Source organism: Phaenicophaeus curvirostris, chromosome 31 (assembly GCF_032191515.1).
Source record: "Phaenicophaeus curvirostris isolate KB17595 chromosome 31, BPBGC_Pcur_1.0, whole genome shotgun sequence".
Taxonomy (NCBI): Eukaryota; Metazoa; Chordata; class Aves; order Cuculiformes; family Cuculidae; genus Phaenicophaeus; species Phaenicophaeus curvirostris.
In genome coordinates, this window is record NC_091422.1 from 4,199,450 (window position 1) to 4,217,565 (window position 18,116).

An 18,116-nucleotide genomic window follows, 5' to 3' on the forward strand; every position below is an offset into this window, starting at 1 on the left:
ATGAGTTTTGACTCCCCCTCACATTCCTACTGAGGTCAGAAACACCCTTGCAAGTGTTATTTTTGATGAACTGAAAGGGAAGTGCTTGCTCTACTGCTGGGATCAAAATATGTAGGCACGAGGACAGTGCTACAATTATTCCTGAGGTAGTAACGGTGCTAATTTCTCTGCATCTGCTGTGAGAATATAAAATCAGACCCTCCCCTGAAGGAGAGGGAAAGGCTGGCTGGATTTTCTTCAATTCCCGTTTCTCATTCTGACAGTAAAGAGAAATTACTTACAAATAAACTTTTCAATTTTCTTTGATTGCAGAGATTTTAATGGCATAAAATCATCCCAAAGGGGAATGTATTTTAAAAGCTTTTATGGTTTGAGGGATAATTCCTGTATAGCCTCCTGACATTTTTATGCACCTTCCTATATATATTCCAAAATCTCTTAATTACGTCCTCACGGAATTCTTAGTGCTCCTGTCTCAAACTAATAGCGATGCTATATACACCGTAAGACACTCATGTTGAGTTGACCTTGGCGTTATCAAGATTCTTTCCTCACGCTTCTTTCCTTCAGAGGTTTTATAAATATTCTGCATCCTTAGTGCATCCCTTGCAAGTTGCCTGCAAGGTCATCTTGGGACTTTCCCCTGTGCAGACACAAGACAGAAAACTCAGGCTTATAACATATTGTGCCCATATTTAGGATACAAAAAGGTAAGGAAGAAAACTTCAGAAGCCCACAGCTCTCCCAAAAGGGAGGGGAGGATTATGTTATGTCAGTTGAGAGTGAACTCGTCTTTGCTGAAAAACTAGGTGCTGTAGACCATAAGACATTTTCCTTTTGCCTAACTGATATTTAAAAGGCTACTTTCTTTGCAAAAAAAAAATTAAAAAACAAAATGGAGAAGGAACGCAATAGTGACTTCTGATAAATTTCTGAAGAAGAAAAATACATGACCTTGTATGAAGGAGAAAACATCAATTCACACGTGTACAAACAAAATTGACAATTAGTCCTAAAGATGATTTAGCCCTGAAATATGAGAGTTTGTAGAGGAATGAGGTTTAAAAACAAAACGGTGGGCATTTCTTTGCCTCTGCTTATTGACTTTTAGTGCCCATTTCTTGAGCTGTCTGTGCAAGTGTGGAAGAACAGAGCAGAGCTGCAGAAATCACAGACACGGGCAATTGTTGAGGGGTTTATGTTTTAGAAGCAGAGACTCAGTTTGGACAAGAGAAGGCTGAGAAGGGATATGATCGAAGTTTACAAAATCATGAAGGTATTGGACAGCAAGCTTGCAAAACTGTTCATCAAACCAGCACTGTTAGAGCAAAGGGCACTTAATGAAACCAGATGTTTCATTAATCAATTAAGAATGTGGATTTCAAAGAAATAAAAACAATGACTTCTTCATGCAGTACACAGTGAACTTCCACGATTTGATGGCAGCGAGTAAGTTTCTAGCAGCATTAATTAATTTAAAGGACTAGCAGATTTCAAAGACAACACGGTAGCAGCAGGTGGAAGAGACGGCAAAGTGCTGCTTAACTTAACCCACCAGGAGCCTGAGGGACCGTAGGGGCGATGGAGCACAGACAGTGGCCAAGCTTGCGTGACCTCAATAAATTACCGATTGCTATAATCAGGGCAAGTGCACTGAGCTACATACGTGCAAAGCTACTGGGAGCCGGAGGGACCACAGCCGAGAAGCTCGGTGGGGAGTTGAAGTCTTTGCCTGCACTGTCAGACCACGGGAGGGGACAATATCGACCAAGGGACAATACACACCTCGTATTTTGCCCACTTACTCAATTCATTTTGATCTAAAAGAAAAACCACAGGCCGCGGTCTGGCAGTGTTTAATTCACTGTGTCCACACAAGCATGGAGGTGTTTAGTATCAACAATTTTGTGGGTAAAGATGGAGAAAATGCTGTTCTTTTGACTGTAACTTTCTAATCCCGTAGGGGATTCTTAAAGGTTTGCTTATTTCTTTCATGGTGTAATTCAGTCTTGTTAAAAAGAACACGTGTAACAACAAAGTTAGGAATGTCTAGACTAATAAAGTCAATACTTATTGATTTATATTTATAGAGAGGGGTCTCTCATTTTTATTTCCTTCCCACCTTCACTATAAGGAAACTTACAACTTCAAATCGAATTTTCACACTAATCTACATAAAGTGTCTCTTAAGATAACAAAAAGGATAAAAAAAGGCTACCAAAGGCTACCAAAACTGGATTCATAAAACTTGGTGTTTTTTCCAGCCCCAGGGTTTTTCCCAGAAAAGAACTATTCGCTGACCTGGAGCTGACTTTGAACAACAAGACATTATGTTTAAATATTGTAGTTCACGACGCTGTATTACAGGTTTTAAAATGTAAACAAAACAAGCCAAACCAAAACAAGCCGGGTAAGAGTTAAAAGAATGAACACACAATATGAAAAAGGACCCTTAAAACCAGCCCAGTTGCATTGTGTCAGTACGGAACACTTGGAAAATGTGCATTTCAGAGTTGTCTCCTCTACTGATACTCAGTCCTGTTTCTGTGTGTCTTTATGGCTACATCTACGGTAATTAGCTGTCTATTGTGTCCCACCAACATTGCATTTATTTTCTTATTTTCTAGGGCTGCAATCAGCTTGTACTGTAAAAGTTTTAATAGTTTATCATTTTCTTTAATTATTTATAAGCCTTGTACACATAACTCGTGATTCATTTCAACCCCCAAACAGATTTAGAAGTGAGAGAGTTAAAAAAACTAAATTATATATGAAGAAAGTGACGGGGCACAGGACAAGAGGGAACGGCCTCAAGCTCCCCCAGGGGAGATTTAGGCTGGACAGTAGGAAAAAATTCTTCACAGAAAGGGTCATTGGGCACTGGAACAGGCTGCCCAGGGAGGGGGTTGAGTCACCTTCCCTGGAGGGGTTTAAGGCACGGGTGGACGAGGTGCTGAGGGACATGGGTTAGTGTTTGATAGGACTGGTTGGACTCGATGATCCGGTGGGTCTCCTCCAACCTGGTTATTCTAGGATTCTATTAAAGATGTAACAAAAAGTCTAATGAGTTAAAAAAACCAAATTATATATGAAGAAAAATGTAACAAGAAGTCAAATAAAGGGTGAATGAAAAGATATATGACCACATTTTCAAAAAATGTGCTTGAGTTTCCTTAAAAGAGTCATAACAAACATTCTTGTCTATCTGTTCGCCACCCTATAAACCTTGGCCCATTTTCTACAGTAAGGACTATATAATTTATATTGCTCTTTTCTTCCCTGATTCTTCATAAAGTTTTTGCCATCTACAACTAAAAATATCTGAAAACAGTTTCCAGACACGTAGCAGAATTGAATTTCTTACCTGAAAATGTGATGCTGAAGCCTTCATGAGAAATCGAAAAATCAGATATAAATCAAAGCGCAGTAAAATTTGCATTTTCAGTAATGAGCAAATAATCATGAGAGCTCTCCAGGTCAAAGGTGTGAAAAAACAGCTGGACACCTTTAAAAATATTAAAAAGGGGAAAAGACAAGCATTAAAAGGGAAGTTTTTTTCTCTTCCTTTATAAAGAGGTGACACAGAAAGCAAAACTTACAGTATATAGAAAGAGTTTTAGAAAAAGTCACACACGGAATCCAAACATGACACACAGAAAAGAAAACATGCAGAAAATAAAACTTGCAGAAAGAACTCGGGCTTAACCAATCCAAATGTGCAGTGTGGACGTTTGTTTAGCTCGCTGTAAATCAATCCCTCCCCTCAGAGGACTGATGGAATTCAGAGCTATTTGTATACAGCACTCTGAAAATCCAAATTTGTATGGTACAGATTTTATTCAAGTTCCTCTATGTCTCCTTCATTTATAACCTCTGTCATAGTCTTACTATTAAACCAGGAGATGTACATTAATAATTGGCTAAGACTTTGTATTCAGGTTTTATATTTTGCATTTTTGTCCAACAGAATTCTATCTTTTATTCTAACCTTCCAGGAAGTGCCCACAGATACAAGATTTGTGAACAGTCTTCCATATATACAGATTCATATTTTCTGGGACCAATCTTTTACTCAAGTCATGCCTGTTTTTTCAATTTTGAATTTCCATTAGGTTTTCAAATACAATTATTTACTGTAGGGAATAACGTTCTTCATGGAAAGGCTTCTCGTACGATTTACATTTAAAATGCCATATACATTTTAAACAAAAACCCAGCCTGTAAGAAGATTTTAAACAGCAGAAACTTCCAATATAGTTATATATATCATATATAGTTATATATATATATTGATAGGAATGGTTGGACTCGATGACCCGGTGGGTCTCTTCCAACCTGGTTATTCCATGATTCTATTATATATAGTTATATATATAATCACACATAATAGCATCCAAATGCCACTTTACTATATGTATTGCCTAAATATATATAATTTAAATTCAGATTTAAATCTGAAATCTAAGGTTCCTAATCAACAGATCAAATCTGCTTCTTCACGCTTAATAATCATGCAGAAGAGCAACCAACAGGATCCCCACAGCTTTCACCAAACCTTTTGTGCTATTTAATAAGTAACTATTATTTTAATGTATTTTACCTCTTCTACTTTTCCTAAAAGAGACTAAAAGACATTTGTTCCGCTAATAATTTAAAGAATGTTTCTTTTGCGGAATAAACACAACATTTTAACACCGCATTCAAAGATATTTATTTTGCAAAATCATTCTTCCTCAGAAGACTGGCAGAAAGCACTAATTTAATACATAAAAGGGATTTTATTGCGTTTCTGTGTTTCAATTTTTTAAACACAGACATTATGTAGGCAGATGCAACTCCCATTAGATTCTTACCCTTGCCAGGTGACACTTCAGTTGTCCAAGTGCAGTTTAAAGAGTTTGGATAAAAATCAGGAAAACCTGGAGAGAGAACAAGCAAGAGGAAAAAAGTGAGGGAGAAAACCACACAAGTCATACAGAAGTCCTGTTTATTATTGAAAACATGTAAAAAGAAATCAGTTAGCTTTTTAAACTATCCTTAAAATTAAAAACAGGCTCAATTATTAGAGTAAGATGTTAATTCATCCAAAGCCATGACAAGCACCTTTGACAACGATCCATTTCTTCTTCCATTAGTCCTTGAAAAAGAGTTTATTTTTCATCTACAGCCTCTCCTGTTAGTTAATAGGATACAAAAATAGGTAAAACTTTGTTCCAGAGCTCTGCAACCATTAATTGCTATTGTAGCATTACTTAAGAAGCAAGATTATTATTTTGTGTGAACTAAATTAAAACAAAGTATCTTGCATCTAATTGCAAGGGAACAGATTGATCGGAGCGAGCCCAGAGGAGCCACAAAGATGATCCAAGGGCTGGAGCAATTTCTGTACTAGGACAGAGATAGAGTTGGCACTGCTCAGCCTGGAAAAGGCTGCAGGGAGACCTCAGAGCAGCTTCCAGTACTGAAAGGGGCTCCAGGAGAGCTGGGGAGGGGCTCTTGATCAGGGAGGGCAGGGATAGGACAAGGGGGAGAGGGTTTGGGCTGAAAGAGGGGAGATTGAGATGAGATCCTAGGGAGAAATATGTTGTGCTGTGAGGGTGGGGAGGCCCTGGCCCAGGTTGCCCAGAGCAGTGGTGGCTGCCCCAGCCCTGGAGATGTTCAAGGCCAGGCTGGATGGGGCTTGGAGCCCCTGATCCAGTGGGAGGTGTCCCTGCCCAGGGCAGGGGTGGAACTGGATGGGCTTTGAGGTCCTTTCTAACCCAAACCATTCCACAATCCTGTGATTCTCCAGCCTTGGTGTTGAGGTTCTGTTAAAAAGAAACCAAAACAACAAAAACCAAAAAACACACTACAAGATTTTCACATTATCAGATCAACCAGAGCTCGCAGAGTACAGACTGAAGTGATGAGAGAAGTTGTGCTTAAATCAACATTGTTGCAGAATGGCACATGCCCACAGACTTCCTATCTCCTAACTTGGTTTCAATATTTTTAAAGCTAAGGAAGCCCAGCACCATTCCTGCCTCTTCAGAAATTCATGTTGCCAGGCAAAGAACTCCAGAACTTCCAGCTGACCCTTCAGAAAAAGACCATGACTTCTAGGAACCTGAAGTTTAGGGAACACAGTCAAATGATGGTTCTGGGAACCAAGAGCTTCCTAGGAGAGGACTAGCAGGATAAAAGAAGGACATTGCTTGAACAAAAATTACCTTTGCCTTTCAAAAAAAGCTTTTCCTTCTTCTTTAACCGAACCTGGTGCGGCTCAGCCAGCCGGCTCCTACAACTATCTGAGGATAAAGCTCCAGGCTCGATGAAACACCCATGGAAATGAGCAGATTTGGACAGGAAGAACCTGGACTTTAGCTCTTTGCTGAAACCCCCTCTCCTCTCAAGTCAGAGTCCACACCAAGCTTCTAAGAAAACGCAAAGGAGATGAAATGGTCCATTTTATAGAGCTCAGAGGGAACCACCTCCCTTCTGAGCCTTTTCCACCCTGCACACTACACATCTCTGCCTCAGCTTCATCTCCTGCTACAAATCCTCTCCTACCTGAGCCTACGCAGCACAAAACAAAAGCCTCCATCACCAAAACAAGCCAAAGGGAGAAAACAAAGCCAGACCACACGCTATCAGCCTCCAAAGCTGCTGGAAAGCACAGGACCTTGAAGGTTCTCCGTGCAAGGAGCCGACCTACAACATCACAGCACCAAGACCTGCCGGCACCGAAGTCACCTCCCTGTCCTGCTCATAAAAAAACCCTTACAAACATCTTACCAAGATTTAATGTACATTTATTCTTAACACGTGGAACATATAGTTTAAAGATTTCATACTGAATAACTGATATTCATTAAGCCAAAAAAGGAAAAAAGGGAGGAATTTACATCAAGTTTTTAGCTACATTGTCTGAAATACAAATATGCAGAATTCATCACTGAAAAATCTCAATTGCGTTTCTTCATCAGGAACTTCAACTGAACCTACAACTTTTTCACACCTCGATTAGAAAGAAAACAAAAAACAGGAAAAAAATACACTATAAGTTGATTGGCTGCTGAGACAGCAATGACTTTATCCACAGAGACCGGTACAGCATCCTCCAGGGAGGGATGTCTGGCAAGAGATTAAATAATTGTGTCTCGCTTTTGCAGGTCATCAACTCGGTAACTCGTCATACTATAAAGGGGGAGGAGAGGGGGACAAAACTGCAGGGGATCTCAGGGTATGTGCAATGTACAACGTCATATATATATACACACGTGGCAGCGCTCGGGCTGCGGCTAAAGGTTAAAACCAGTTCTAAGAGGTGATCTCAGGGTAATTCACACAACCCTGAAAGGAACCAGAAAGATTCTTCCCTCCTCCTCCTTTTAAGTGCAAATGGAGAAAACAGTCAGTTGCTGAGATAGAATTAAAACCCGAGCTCTCTCTTGCATCCAAGGGTCGACCAAGCTGCTACACAGTCTCCTTGGAAGCTCCACGGTCATGACTGGCTTCAGATGGAGCTCTAGGGCTTCAAAGATGCCGAGCGCCAGAGTAACTCGAACTCTTGGCTTGGAGCCCTGTGGCTCTGGTTGCAGAGCCAAACTGCAGAGCAGTTGGAATTATTCTTAGCACAGCTCAGCAAGTGCCCTCTCCATGCTCTCCTAAACCAGAGGACTCAAAATTATCAGAAAAACATTTACGGGTCTTGGCACGGATACAGAGAGCAAGTCACACGCAAGGATTCTTGAAAGAGATTTATGTTCATTCGAACTCTGTCCTGAAACAAACCTGCTGGTTTGGGGAACAAGGAGTAGGAGGCAGCAGGGCAGTCAGGAGAGGAGGCAGGTCTGGAGCCTCTGTCTGCAGGTTCAGCAAGGCAAAGACAACAAAAAGCTCCGCGTTGTGGTGCAGAATGACCCACAGCTCCCCCAAATGATCAAGAACTGACTCCAACCTCATCCCACCACTTGGGCCCCAAGCGTTATGGAGTTTGGGATGTTCCAGGGGGGAAGGGAAGCCCAGTAAAGCTTCCTGATCTCCTGCTGCCTGACCAGAACATGCACACCTGCCAACTGCACAGCCTCCGTTCTCAGAACGTTGTTTTGCTAGCACTGGGAACGCTAATTAAAGCTTATCTAAATTATGTGGAAACTAGGAAAAAAGCGTCTCCTGTATAAAGTACTTAGTTCTACACATTCATAAACACAGAGTCCCAAGCTTTTTCATCCTCCCCTCAACACAAATTTGAGTTGGACATTGAGGGGCTGGCGTATAGTTCAGAGACGGGAACGAAGCTGGGGAAGGGTCGGGAGAACAAGTCTTATGAGGAGCAGCTGAGGGACCGGGGACTGTTTAGCCTGGAGAAGAGGAGGCTGAGAGGAGACCTCATTGCTCTCTACAGCTCCTGGAAAGGAGGTTGGAGCCAGGTGGGTGCTGGGCTCTTCTCCCAAGTAAGAAGCGATGGGATGAGAGAAAACGGCCTCAAGCTGCACCAGGGAAGGTTTAGATTGGATATTAGGGAAGATTTCTTTACCAAAGGAGTGGTGAAGACCTGGCAGAGGCTGCTCAGGGCAGTGGTGGACCCTCCATCCCTGGTGGGGTTCAAAAAGCACGTAGATGTGGCACCTGGGCCATGGTTTAGTCAGCACAGTGGGGTTGGGGTAACGATTGGACTGAATGAGCTGTGACGTCTTTTCCAACCTTCAAGATTCTATGATTCTAAGAAATTTCACAGATTCTTCTGTCCCTCAGTCCAGCAAACGAGAAGCTTGCCAACAACTCACCTGCTGCTGCTGTTGATACATGGTGGTTTGCTGGCGAGGGAAGGGGTTGCCGGAGGATGTGCCTTGAGCGGAGAATTGATTGCCATAGGAATCACGTCTGGAGAAGAAACAGATGCATTACTTGTGTGACCACTCTCACAATCCCAGAGCTCCCAAACCGGGCCGAGCTGCTGCTGGGAACACCCCGCACAGACCTTTGTTGCTGCTGCGGCTGCGGGTAGCGGCTGGGAGAATACATCCCCGACTCCGGGCTGGAAGGCATGATGTTGGGCTGCGGAGTTCCGCTTGCTAAGTTGCCCTCAGGTCCCCTGCCGGGCTCCGTCCTACAGGGAAGCAAACACAAACACCGCACATGTCCAACTTGAATTCACCCTCGCTCCTCAAATGGATCAGGAAAGTCACAATGGGAAGTGAAAGCGATCGTTTCACGAGGTTCAAGCACCCACCTCACTCTGTCGTAAGGACCTCCGTAGGAATAGTGTTGCCGCTGTCCGATGGCCATATTACCCATCCCTGGACCTGCAGCACGATTGTAAGGGTCACCCATACCACTGTTGGGGCCCTGCCCTGAGGACATGAAGGGATCGCTTCCAGGAGCTGAAACACGGAAAGAACCACGAGTAAACACATCTTTCTAACGCAGACGTAGACAGGCCCTGTCTCCTGGGGAAGGAGGGCAAGCAGAAGGTCTCCTACAGCTAATTCCAGCATAGAGAGACAGGGATTAGTACTCAAGATGAGGGAAAGGAGCACACGAGGACCTCCTCACCTTTCCTCACACTGCTGTAAGGATCTTTATTTGGCTCATAAGACATGTGACCCATCATGTCAGAGGTATTCATGCTGGGCTGGTACCCTGGATTTGGAGTCATGGAGTTCCGCTTTTGGAACGTAGGATCACTACCATCAGCAAAGGCATCCTGAAGGCCCACCAAGTTACTCCTGATCCAAAAAAAAAACCACAACAGGATTATAGAGGTCCACCATGCTCCTCAGGATACCTTTCCCCACGTTTTTTCTCAGGTGTTGCTGTCCCCTAGGATCACAGTCACACTCCTCCAACAAAGTCACAAAGAACTGCCCTTCTACAAAACTGTCCTTGACCCCAAACCCAAAGGAATCACTATTCTCACACAGATCCAGAGCCAACGGTGTTGCTGTAAGCCATGAACGAAGGAGCAAAGCCAGGGAGCCCCACCACAAGAGCCATCTGTGGTAGGGACCCAGCAGCACCCTTGCAGTCACACTGGGAGCGATGGTTTCATACCTGATGCCTGGCAAAGGGGGCATCTGGCTGTGTGGCGTAGACGCTGGAGTTGGTGGCTTCAAGTCTCCTCCTTCTGCCATGGAGCTGCTGGTGGACTGAGGCACCTGAGGGCCCTGCATGGAGCCTGAACCCGCTGCAAGAACAGAAACGCATGAGCAGAGAGCCCTCCAAGAGACAGAGATGAACCACGGCCAAAGAAGTACAAGGAGCAAAACGCTGCAAGGAGAACCTGGGCCAGACTTCCCAGAAGAACCACGTGCAGTAGCATAAAGCTGAGAGGACATGTTTGCTCTCATTGTGACTTTATTCTTTACCACGTTCTTTTACACAAGGCGCCACCACCATGGCACCATGTTGTGCTGCCCAGGACATCTCACTCCAAAGGCTGATGCTCTACAGTGCACCTTCATGTTCTCTTTCTGTCGAGAAAGAAGGCGGGTTTGAGCCCTCTCCTGGAAGCGCGAGCCCTCTCCTGGAAGCGCGAGCCCTCTCCTGGAAGCCTCACCATCTTTTTAGTGATAGAAACTCCAGGATGTAAGCGGAAATCACCAAGTTAACTCTGAACAAGGCTCTGCCCTTCCAGAGGGGTTAATTCATGCAGGTCAATTCAAGCACCACTCCCAAGGATTCCTGGAACAGGGAATGCCGGAGATGATGGATCTTTCACTGAACAACCAAACCCGTCCAGCAAGTTCCCTGGCTCCATACAGGTTGCTTTACACTACAGTAAGCTTTCATGAAAAAATCTCAGGCCATCATGTGTGATCCAGCTGTGCCACCGGCTCGAGGAGCTCTCCCTGCCCCAGATCACTGTGACACTGCCAGCTCTCAGGTTCATACACTCCTCGCAGCTGGCAAGAGCTGAACTCTTCATTAATGTTTCCATTAGTTACCATCCCCAGCACGCGATATCCCTCGGCTTCAGCCCTGCTGCTTGATGAGTCATTTCAGCTCTTCATTAAAATCCACCGAGGTCACGTCCAGGCCATGTTTGTTTACACCCCACCTTCCTGGCACCCTGTCCTCTTCTTCACGGCTCCCTCCCAGCCCGGGGAGGCCTTGGCAGAAGGAGGAGCAGAGGCAAGCTCAGCGGGGAGTTTCATTCATGGGCCCTCCCCGCCGTTCTCCTTCCCGTTCAGCTCCGCTCGCTTCCCCCAGAAATTCACCGTTTGGAACGCTGGCATCGGCAGGAAGAGGCCTCGAGACATTCCCCACCTCACTGCCAGTTGGTGCTTGTCCCCACCCCCTGCTGTCCCTCCCACTCACAAATTCACACACGCTTGGAGCCAGGCCAGTTCCATTACTCTGGGAATTAAAACCCAACGGCAGACTGATTCCGCACCCCGGGGACGCGCCGCAGTTTGTGAGCAGGAACCCAAGCTGGGCTGCAGGAAACCCGCGCCACGTGCCTGCGCGGCACCACCCGGCCCAGCCAAGGCCCTTCTGTGAATACGTTTGGGTTTGGAGGGTTATGAATGCACACTACATGGAAAACAGCTCCAGCACCGAGACCTCTACCTAGAGCATTATCCTGCAAGGCCTTTGGATGCTCTGCAGCCTCAAAAAGCAGCCAATGTGGAATCATGCCGCGCGATCCTCAATTCACAAAGTTCCAAGGGCCACAACAGGCTGGAACGAAGGAAAATCAAAACCAATGGATTATAAAGTCTGCAAGAAGCACAAAGTGGTGTCTGCGTGGGATGCCTCAGCCCTTTGTCCAAGTGACGGGACTTCAAAATCACACAATCATGGAACAGTTTGGGTTGGAAGGGACCTCCAAGCCCACCACTTCCACCCCTGCCATGGGCAGGGACACCTTCCACTGGATCAGGGGCTCCAACCCCCATCCGACCTGGCCTTGAACCCCTCCAGGGATGGGGCAACCACCACTGCTCTGGACAACCTGTTCCAGGGCCTCCTCACCCTCACAGCAAAACATTTCGTCCTAAGATCTCATCTCAATCTCCCCTCTTTCAGCTGAAAACCATTTCTCCTCATGCTATACCTGCACTCCCTGATTAAGAGCCTCAGCTGCTGTCCACTTGGCTTTCAAACAGGGAAGGCTTTGGAGTCTGGAGATGAAGTTGAGAATGCGACTTGTGTTGTGTACTACACCCTCTGTTTGGGCTGATCCAGAGGAGCGAGAGAGAAAGGAGGAAAAAGGAAGCAGAAGAGGAGGATGAACATGGACTGATACAGCTTAAAGGATCAGAGCAGCCCTCCAGTACTGAACGGGGCTGCAGGAAAGCTGGGGAGGGGCTCTTGATCAGGGAGTGCAGGGATAGGATGTGGGGGAACAGTTCACAGATCACCTGCACCACGGCCCTTGAAGGCAGAGTCACCACCTTCACACACTCCTGTATCGGCGAAAACAAAACAAAATATGATGCACCACCTCATCCATCCTGACAGGCATCTTGGCTGACATCCTACAAGTCCCAGGCTCCAAATGCTCTGAACATCTTTGTTCACCTCCTGGCATCTCAGAGGGCAAGAAAGTTTTTAGAAGGAGGTGGGGATGGATCTGTAGTCTAGTTTAAGCAGAACTCAGACACCATTTTAGACAGGTCGCTCTAATGACACACAAGTTGCTTTATCTCACAAAATACACCAGGTTTGGAGCTACACCAGGACAGGCTTCCTGACGAGCGAAACAACACGATTTAGTTCTTTATAAAAACCACCACTCTAACTGAGCAGATAAATGTAGTTGCCAACAGATTATTCGGACAAGCACGCTGTCGATCAAGGGCTTAGCGGGGCTGAAACCCAACTGCAGCACAATCAAAAAAGGGTTCATTATTCCCCTTCCTCAGAAGCCAGACAAAGGTAATGCTGGGTTTCTGAACCAAAAAGGCATTTTTTGCAAAAATTACAGGAACTTCACAGCAGATAAAGCTTACTTCACGTATAGGAACAGGTTCCTGACCAGAAAAAAAAGCATCTGAACGTTTTACTTATAAGACAAAGTGGAAAATCTGAAGCTTAAAGGGTTGGCAAGCTCAGCAGTGATTCAAGTCATGAACCTAAAGCAAATAAGACAGAGTGGATCAGACTTCATGAAGACCAAAATGCACAGCAGGCACTGTTGGCCTGGACCTCATGTCCTCCTTTAACTTCTGCATTGAACACTATGCTTAATTATTCCAAAACCGGAGCCTCCCATCAAATCTGAAACAGCAGTTCATTTGAAAGGGCTTGAATTCTAGAGCACTCAACCCGTAATAGGCTCGTGGAGCTCTCTGGGCACAAAGCCTCCAAGTTCTCACTGTCTCCTCTGGCGCAAGCATCCATTGCACACCCTAAACCCAAGTCTGAACTCACCTGGAGACGGAGGCTGGATCTTCGTCTGAGATTTCTTTGAATCGGCAGCTGCAAAGATATCCGGAGGGGGGTCTTCACCTCGCTCTATCTTGCACTTGAAGGCGTAGAGACACTGGATGTACTGCTTCTTCAAAGAACTAGCTGCGCTGCTGGACGTGCCCACGTTGAGATTGGTGGCTAACTCACACCACTTCTTGTTTTTGCTGACCTGCACAACCAACCAAGAGGCTCTAAACTCAATATCCAAGTTCCTTCTCCTCCAATACATTTTCTAGGAAGAAAGCAACACTCCCCAGCTAAAACAAAGGACGCTCTAAGGGCTAAGCAAGGCAGACACAGTTGTGTTCAAACTCAGAACTAGTAGTAAACTCTCTTCCCCACCTAGAGATCATTTGAATAGGGACAGACTGCAAATCAAATTAGCCATGAGATCAGTTGACAGCCTGATGCAAAGTCAATAGAATCATGGGGTGGTTCAGGTTGGAAGGGACCTCAAAGCCCATCCAGTTCCAACCCCTGCCATGGGCAGGGACACCTCCCACTGGATCAGGGGCTCCAAGCTCCATCCAACCTGGCCTTCAACCCCTCCAGGGATGGGGCAGCCACCACTGCTCTGGGCAACCTAGGCAAGGGTGTCCCCACCCTCATAGGAAAACACTTCTCCAAGATCTCATCTCAATCTCCCCTCTTCCAACTGAAAACCATGCCTCCTTGTCCTATCTCTGCACTCCCTGATCAAGAGCCCCTCCCCAGCTTTCCTGGAGCCCCTTTCAGCACTGGAAGCTGCTCTAAGGTCTCCACGGAGCCTTTTCTCTCCAGGCTGAACAACCCAGCCTATTAAGGAAGCATTAAAAAGCATTTTTAAAATTATTATTAGCATTATTTAAAAAAGTAAAAGCAAAATAAACAGGTAAGTGGGAAGCCAGGGCTACCCCAGAGCTACAAAGCTACTTTGAATCGTGTGGCCCATTGACTTGTGACTGCCAGACAGGAAGCAGCTCTGACCACAGACACCTGGTCACCCACCTCAGTCAGTCCTCTGATCTCCTTCTCTGAGATGCAGAGCCGGTAAAGGACCAAGGGCTTCCTGCCCACCGCTGGCAGATTTGTCATGCCCATGGCCTTCTCTTCAGTAAAGGCCAGGTAACGATCGACCCAGAGCTTCCTCTCGGGCTCACCACCCAGCTCGTAGAGTTTGGTGATCTTCTCATTGGCTGTAGTAGAGGAACTGGACTTCTAGGAGAAGGAAAGAGATACCAGCAGTGAGCAGCACAAAACCAGCTGGCTTACAGCAGAGAGGGTTTCAAAAAGGCAGTCAGGGAAGAGCTCCAAGTTCTGCTCAAGAACAGCTTTATATTAGACCCACACTTGTATCAGACAAACATCAGGCAGGCATTATTCGACAAAGGTATCTCAAAAATCAGCTGCTACTCAAGGAATTCACAGTTTTCAAAAGTGAAAGGTTTCAGGAATGCCACAGAAACCAAACAAACCTCAAGGAGTCCTTGCAGAGAGCCATCTCTTTGAGGCATCCTTTGTGGGCTCATTTGCTAAATACAGGAGAAAACATTTAATTCAACTGCAAAGGAGTTTCCCCCTGGCTACTGCACCCTGCCAGGGTGAGAGCTGCCTCTGGTCAGCCTCTTCTCCTACTCAAGAGGGAGATGCATGCCTCAAAGGAAAGCTAAGATTTGAAGCACCTGTGACCTCAAAGCCCCTCCAGTTCCACCCCTGCCATGGGCAGGGACACCTCCCACTGCATCAGGGGCTCCAAGCTCCATCCAACCTGGTCTTGAGTGAGAGGTGTCCCTGCCCATGGCACAAGATGGAACTGGATGGGCTTTGAGGTCCCTTCCAACCCAAACTATTCCATGATTCTATGATACTAAGAAGCCATAACACGAGCAGAAGTGAGAGATCTTCTCAACGTTCTCGCAGGCAGCTGGTAGCACAAGTATCAAACTTCCAGAGCATTTGCTGTCCTTCAAGTAGAGACTATGGGCTCAGAAACTGCTTGTTTTGCTGGCTCTTTTGAGACTGGTAGCAGCAATGCAAAGAAAAACATTCCCTGAAGAACCTGTTTGCCTCCCTCTTCTGGCTTTAATACAGGATTAGGAAGAGGTTTGTTTGGGAAACAACTGTAACACTTTAGAGTCCCACCTCCCAGCTGAGAGATGAGAACCAAGTAGCTCCAAGCCTACACCAGAAACAAACCCCGCGTTGTTCACGCTCCTTTGGGCAGTTTCACTCTGGCAGGTGATAATTCCTAATACTGAATCATTTTGCAAGTGTAATTGATTGCTCCCAAAGGGCTGGGAAATGCTCCTCTTCATTTCTCAACGGTTTATGAATCCAGAAGCAAACCTCTCAATTGTTCCCTCATAAATCCTAAAAAACCTCTTGTAAACACTGTTGAACCACTGTTCCAAGATGGATCTGTTCTAGGTACAGTTCAAGCCCAGCCAGGGCTGGCCACATCAAGTATAATTCAATTTTCCTACACTGAGCACTTCAACAAGGTGGTTTCTACCTTTACACTTTGGATTCAAGCCACACACTACACTGATTAGGTATTCAAAGGACCCGGGGACTTGGGAAAGGTGACCCAACAGGTCCACCTGTGCAGGTACCTTCTCCCCACTTATCAAAGGCCCAAAAGTGCAACGAGAATGTATAAATAAAGTGTGCCAGGCATCCATCAGGAATTCTAGAGAGGCTTGAACTCTTGAGTCACAAAGAGGGGAGGACACAAGAATTCTGATAGAGAAGTCCCTTTCCTGGCCTTAATGAGGGTCGGTGGGTATGGCAGCCTCACCATTCAGGCTCCTCCACAGAACTTATTACACCTGGATTTAGTGGTTTATTGCAGAGCCCTCTCCAAAACACACTTGTCAAGACAATTATTTCTTTGAAATGAGTGTCCTACTCACTCATCACACTCAAGTTAAAATCCTGGTTGCAAGGAGCAATCGGATCACACGCTACAAGGACAACTTCTCTACAGCGAGAAGTCTGTCCAGGGTAAGGAGGAGGAACCCAATCGTGTTCTCTCAGGAACCACAGTCACCACTAGACAGATGCACTGTTCCAGTTACTGTGTCATGGTTTTATCTCCCTGGATGCTGACAAGGATGGAAGTCATTAGAAAAACGAAAACATTTTACCTTTGACTTGGATTCTGCTTTGGGTGTCCCATCTGCCTTATTGTTCAATTTAGTTGCGGGTGTTAATTTGACATCCCCAAGGCCTATCATTTCAGGGCTTGCTGCCATCCCTAGGAAGTCAGAAGAATCTTTAACACCGATTCTCAATATGGGACAACGAAATCAATGCAACATTTGACAGATGGTACCGGCTTACCTGCAGAGTTATTAGCCATGTTCCCACCCATCGGATAGGGCGGGCCCTGGGGGTTCATCATGCCAGCCATACTGTTAATTCCCTGTCCGTAAGGAGGTCCAGTGCCCATCATCCCACCTTGGTTCATGTTGGGATAACCAGGAGGCCTAGAGAAAGCAAGGATAAAAGACATTCACTCCAAATACTGAGCATTAAGATCTTGTCCTCAAAAGAAGCAGGTTTGCTAAGAGAAGTCCACAAAGGATGTGGAGAACTGACTTTCCCCAGCTTCCTTCTCCAGCAAAAGACTGGTGCTACCTGACAGTTCAGCTGCGCTAGAGTCTCATTCTCAACAGAAAAGGGGATGTAAACTAGCTTGCAAGAGGGAGCTCAATTCTGAACCTTTTCACCATCGGTCTTGTTCTGCTGCACCCGTAAAACAAACTTCATTCTAGTTGTTGTCTTCACAGGGAAGAACAGACCTGCAAACACCTCAGCCCTGTGAGAAGAGTTTATTTGTAGAGATCATAGAATCATAGAATAACCAGGTTGGAAGAGACCCACCGGATCATCGACTCCAACCATTCCTATCAAACACTAAACCATGTCCCTCAGCACCTCGTCCACCCGTGCCTTAAACACCTCCAGGGAAGGTGAATCAACCCCCTCCCTGGGCAGCCTCTGCCAGTGCCCAATGACCCTTTCTGTGAAGAATTTTTTCCTAATGTCCAGCCTAAATCTCCCCTGGTGGAGAGGGGAGGTTGGACAGTGACATTGGGAAGGACAAACGGGGGGTACCAGCTGCATCACATTCCGTTGTTGGTTGCAGCAGAACCATCTTGTCTATTTTAACAGTGAAATTTGATCAAAATGCTTCTACAAACACCGGCAAATGCTACGTTTGAGCTGAAAATGCCAGTCTGTCAGTGGGGTGACTTAGCACATCGCCCGTCCTTCCTCCTCTCCATTACTGCCTCTGTTAGAGATCACTTCCTGCACAGCTATCTTGGAGGTAGATTTGTTCAAACATTACCTTCCTGGAAAAAAACCCTTTGTTTTATTTCAATGAAGGCTAAAAAAATGCCTAAAAAGCCTAAAAATAGCGTCTAAGATCTCTTGCAATTTTCACTGCCTTCCATTGTAACATCAAAAACGTTGCTCATTTACGCAGCTCCTTGTTTTCTTTTCCTCCTGGTCAACTTTGACAAAACCCACATTCCTCCCATGGAAACCACTGGAAGTGGGAGTAAAAAGACAGTATTTTCAACATTTTGCATTAAAAAGCATCAACCAACACAAACAACCGAGACCAAAACACTCCTCTCCCTGGGACTCGCTGCACCTAATTCTGCCTCCGGTGTGAGACCCACCTCTCAGCTCCCCTCTGAGTAGTGAAGGGATCAGAATGTCCAGAAGCC

The 18,116-nt window shown here is 45.6% G+C and overlaps 1 long non-coding RNA gene across 1 annotated transcript in view; it reads right to left on the bottom strand.

Moving 5' to 3' along the window:
- The window catches only part of LOC138732447 (uncharacterized), a 251,304-nt gene extending 234,410 nt beyond the window's left edge, over positions 1 to 16,894 (bottom strand). The window contains exons 1-2 of the long non-coding RNA XR_011339277.1: positions 16,720 to 16,894; positions 16,524 to 16,633 (exon numbers count right to left, since the gene is read on the bottom strand). This is a non-coding gene — a long non-coding RNA (uncharacterized lncRNA). The remainder of the gene's footprint in view (positions 1 to 16,523; positions 16,634 to 16,719) is intronic.
- Positions 16,895 to 18,116: the final 1,222 nt, after the last annotated feature.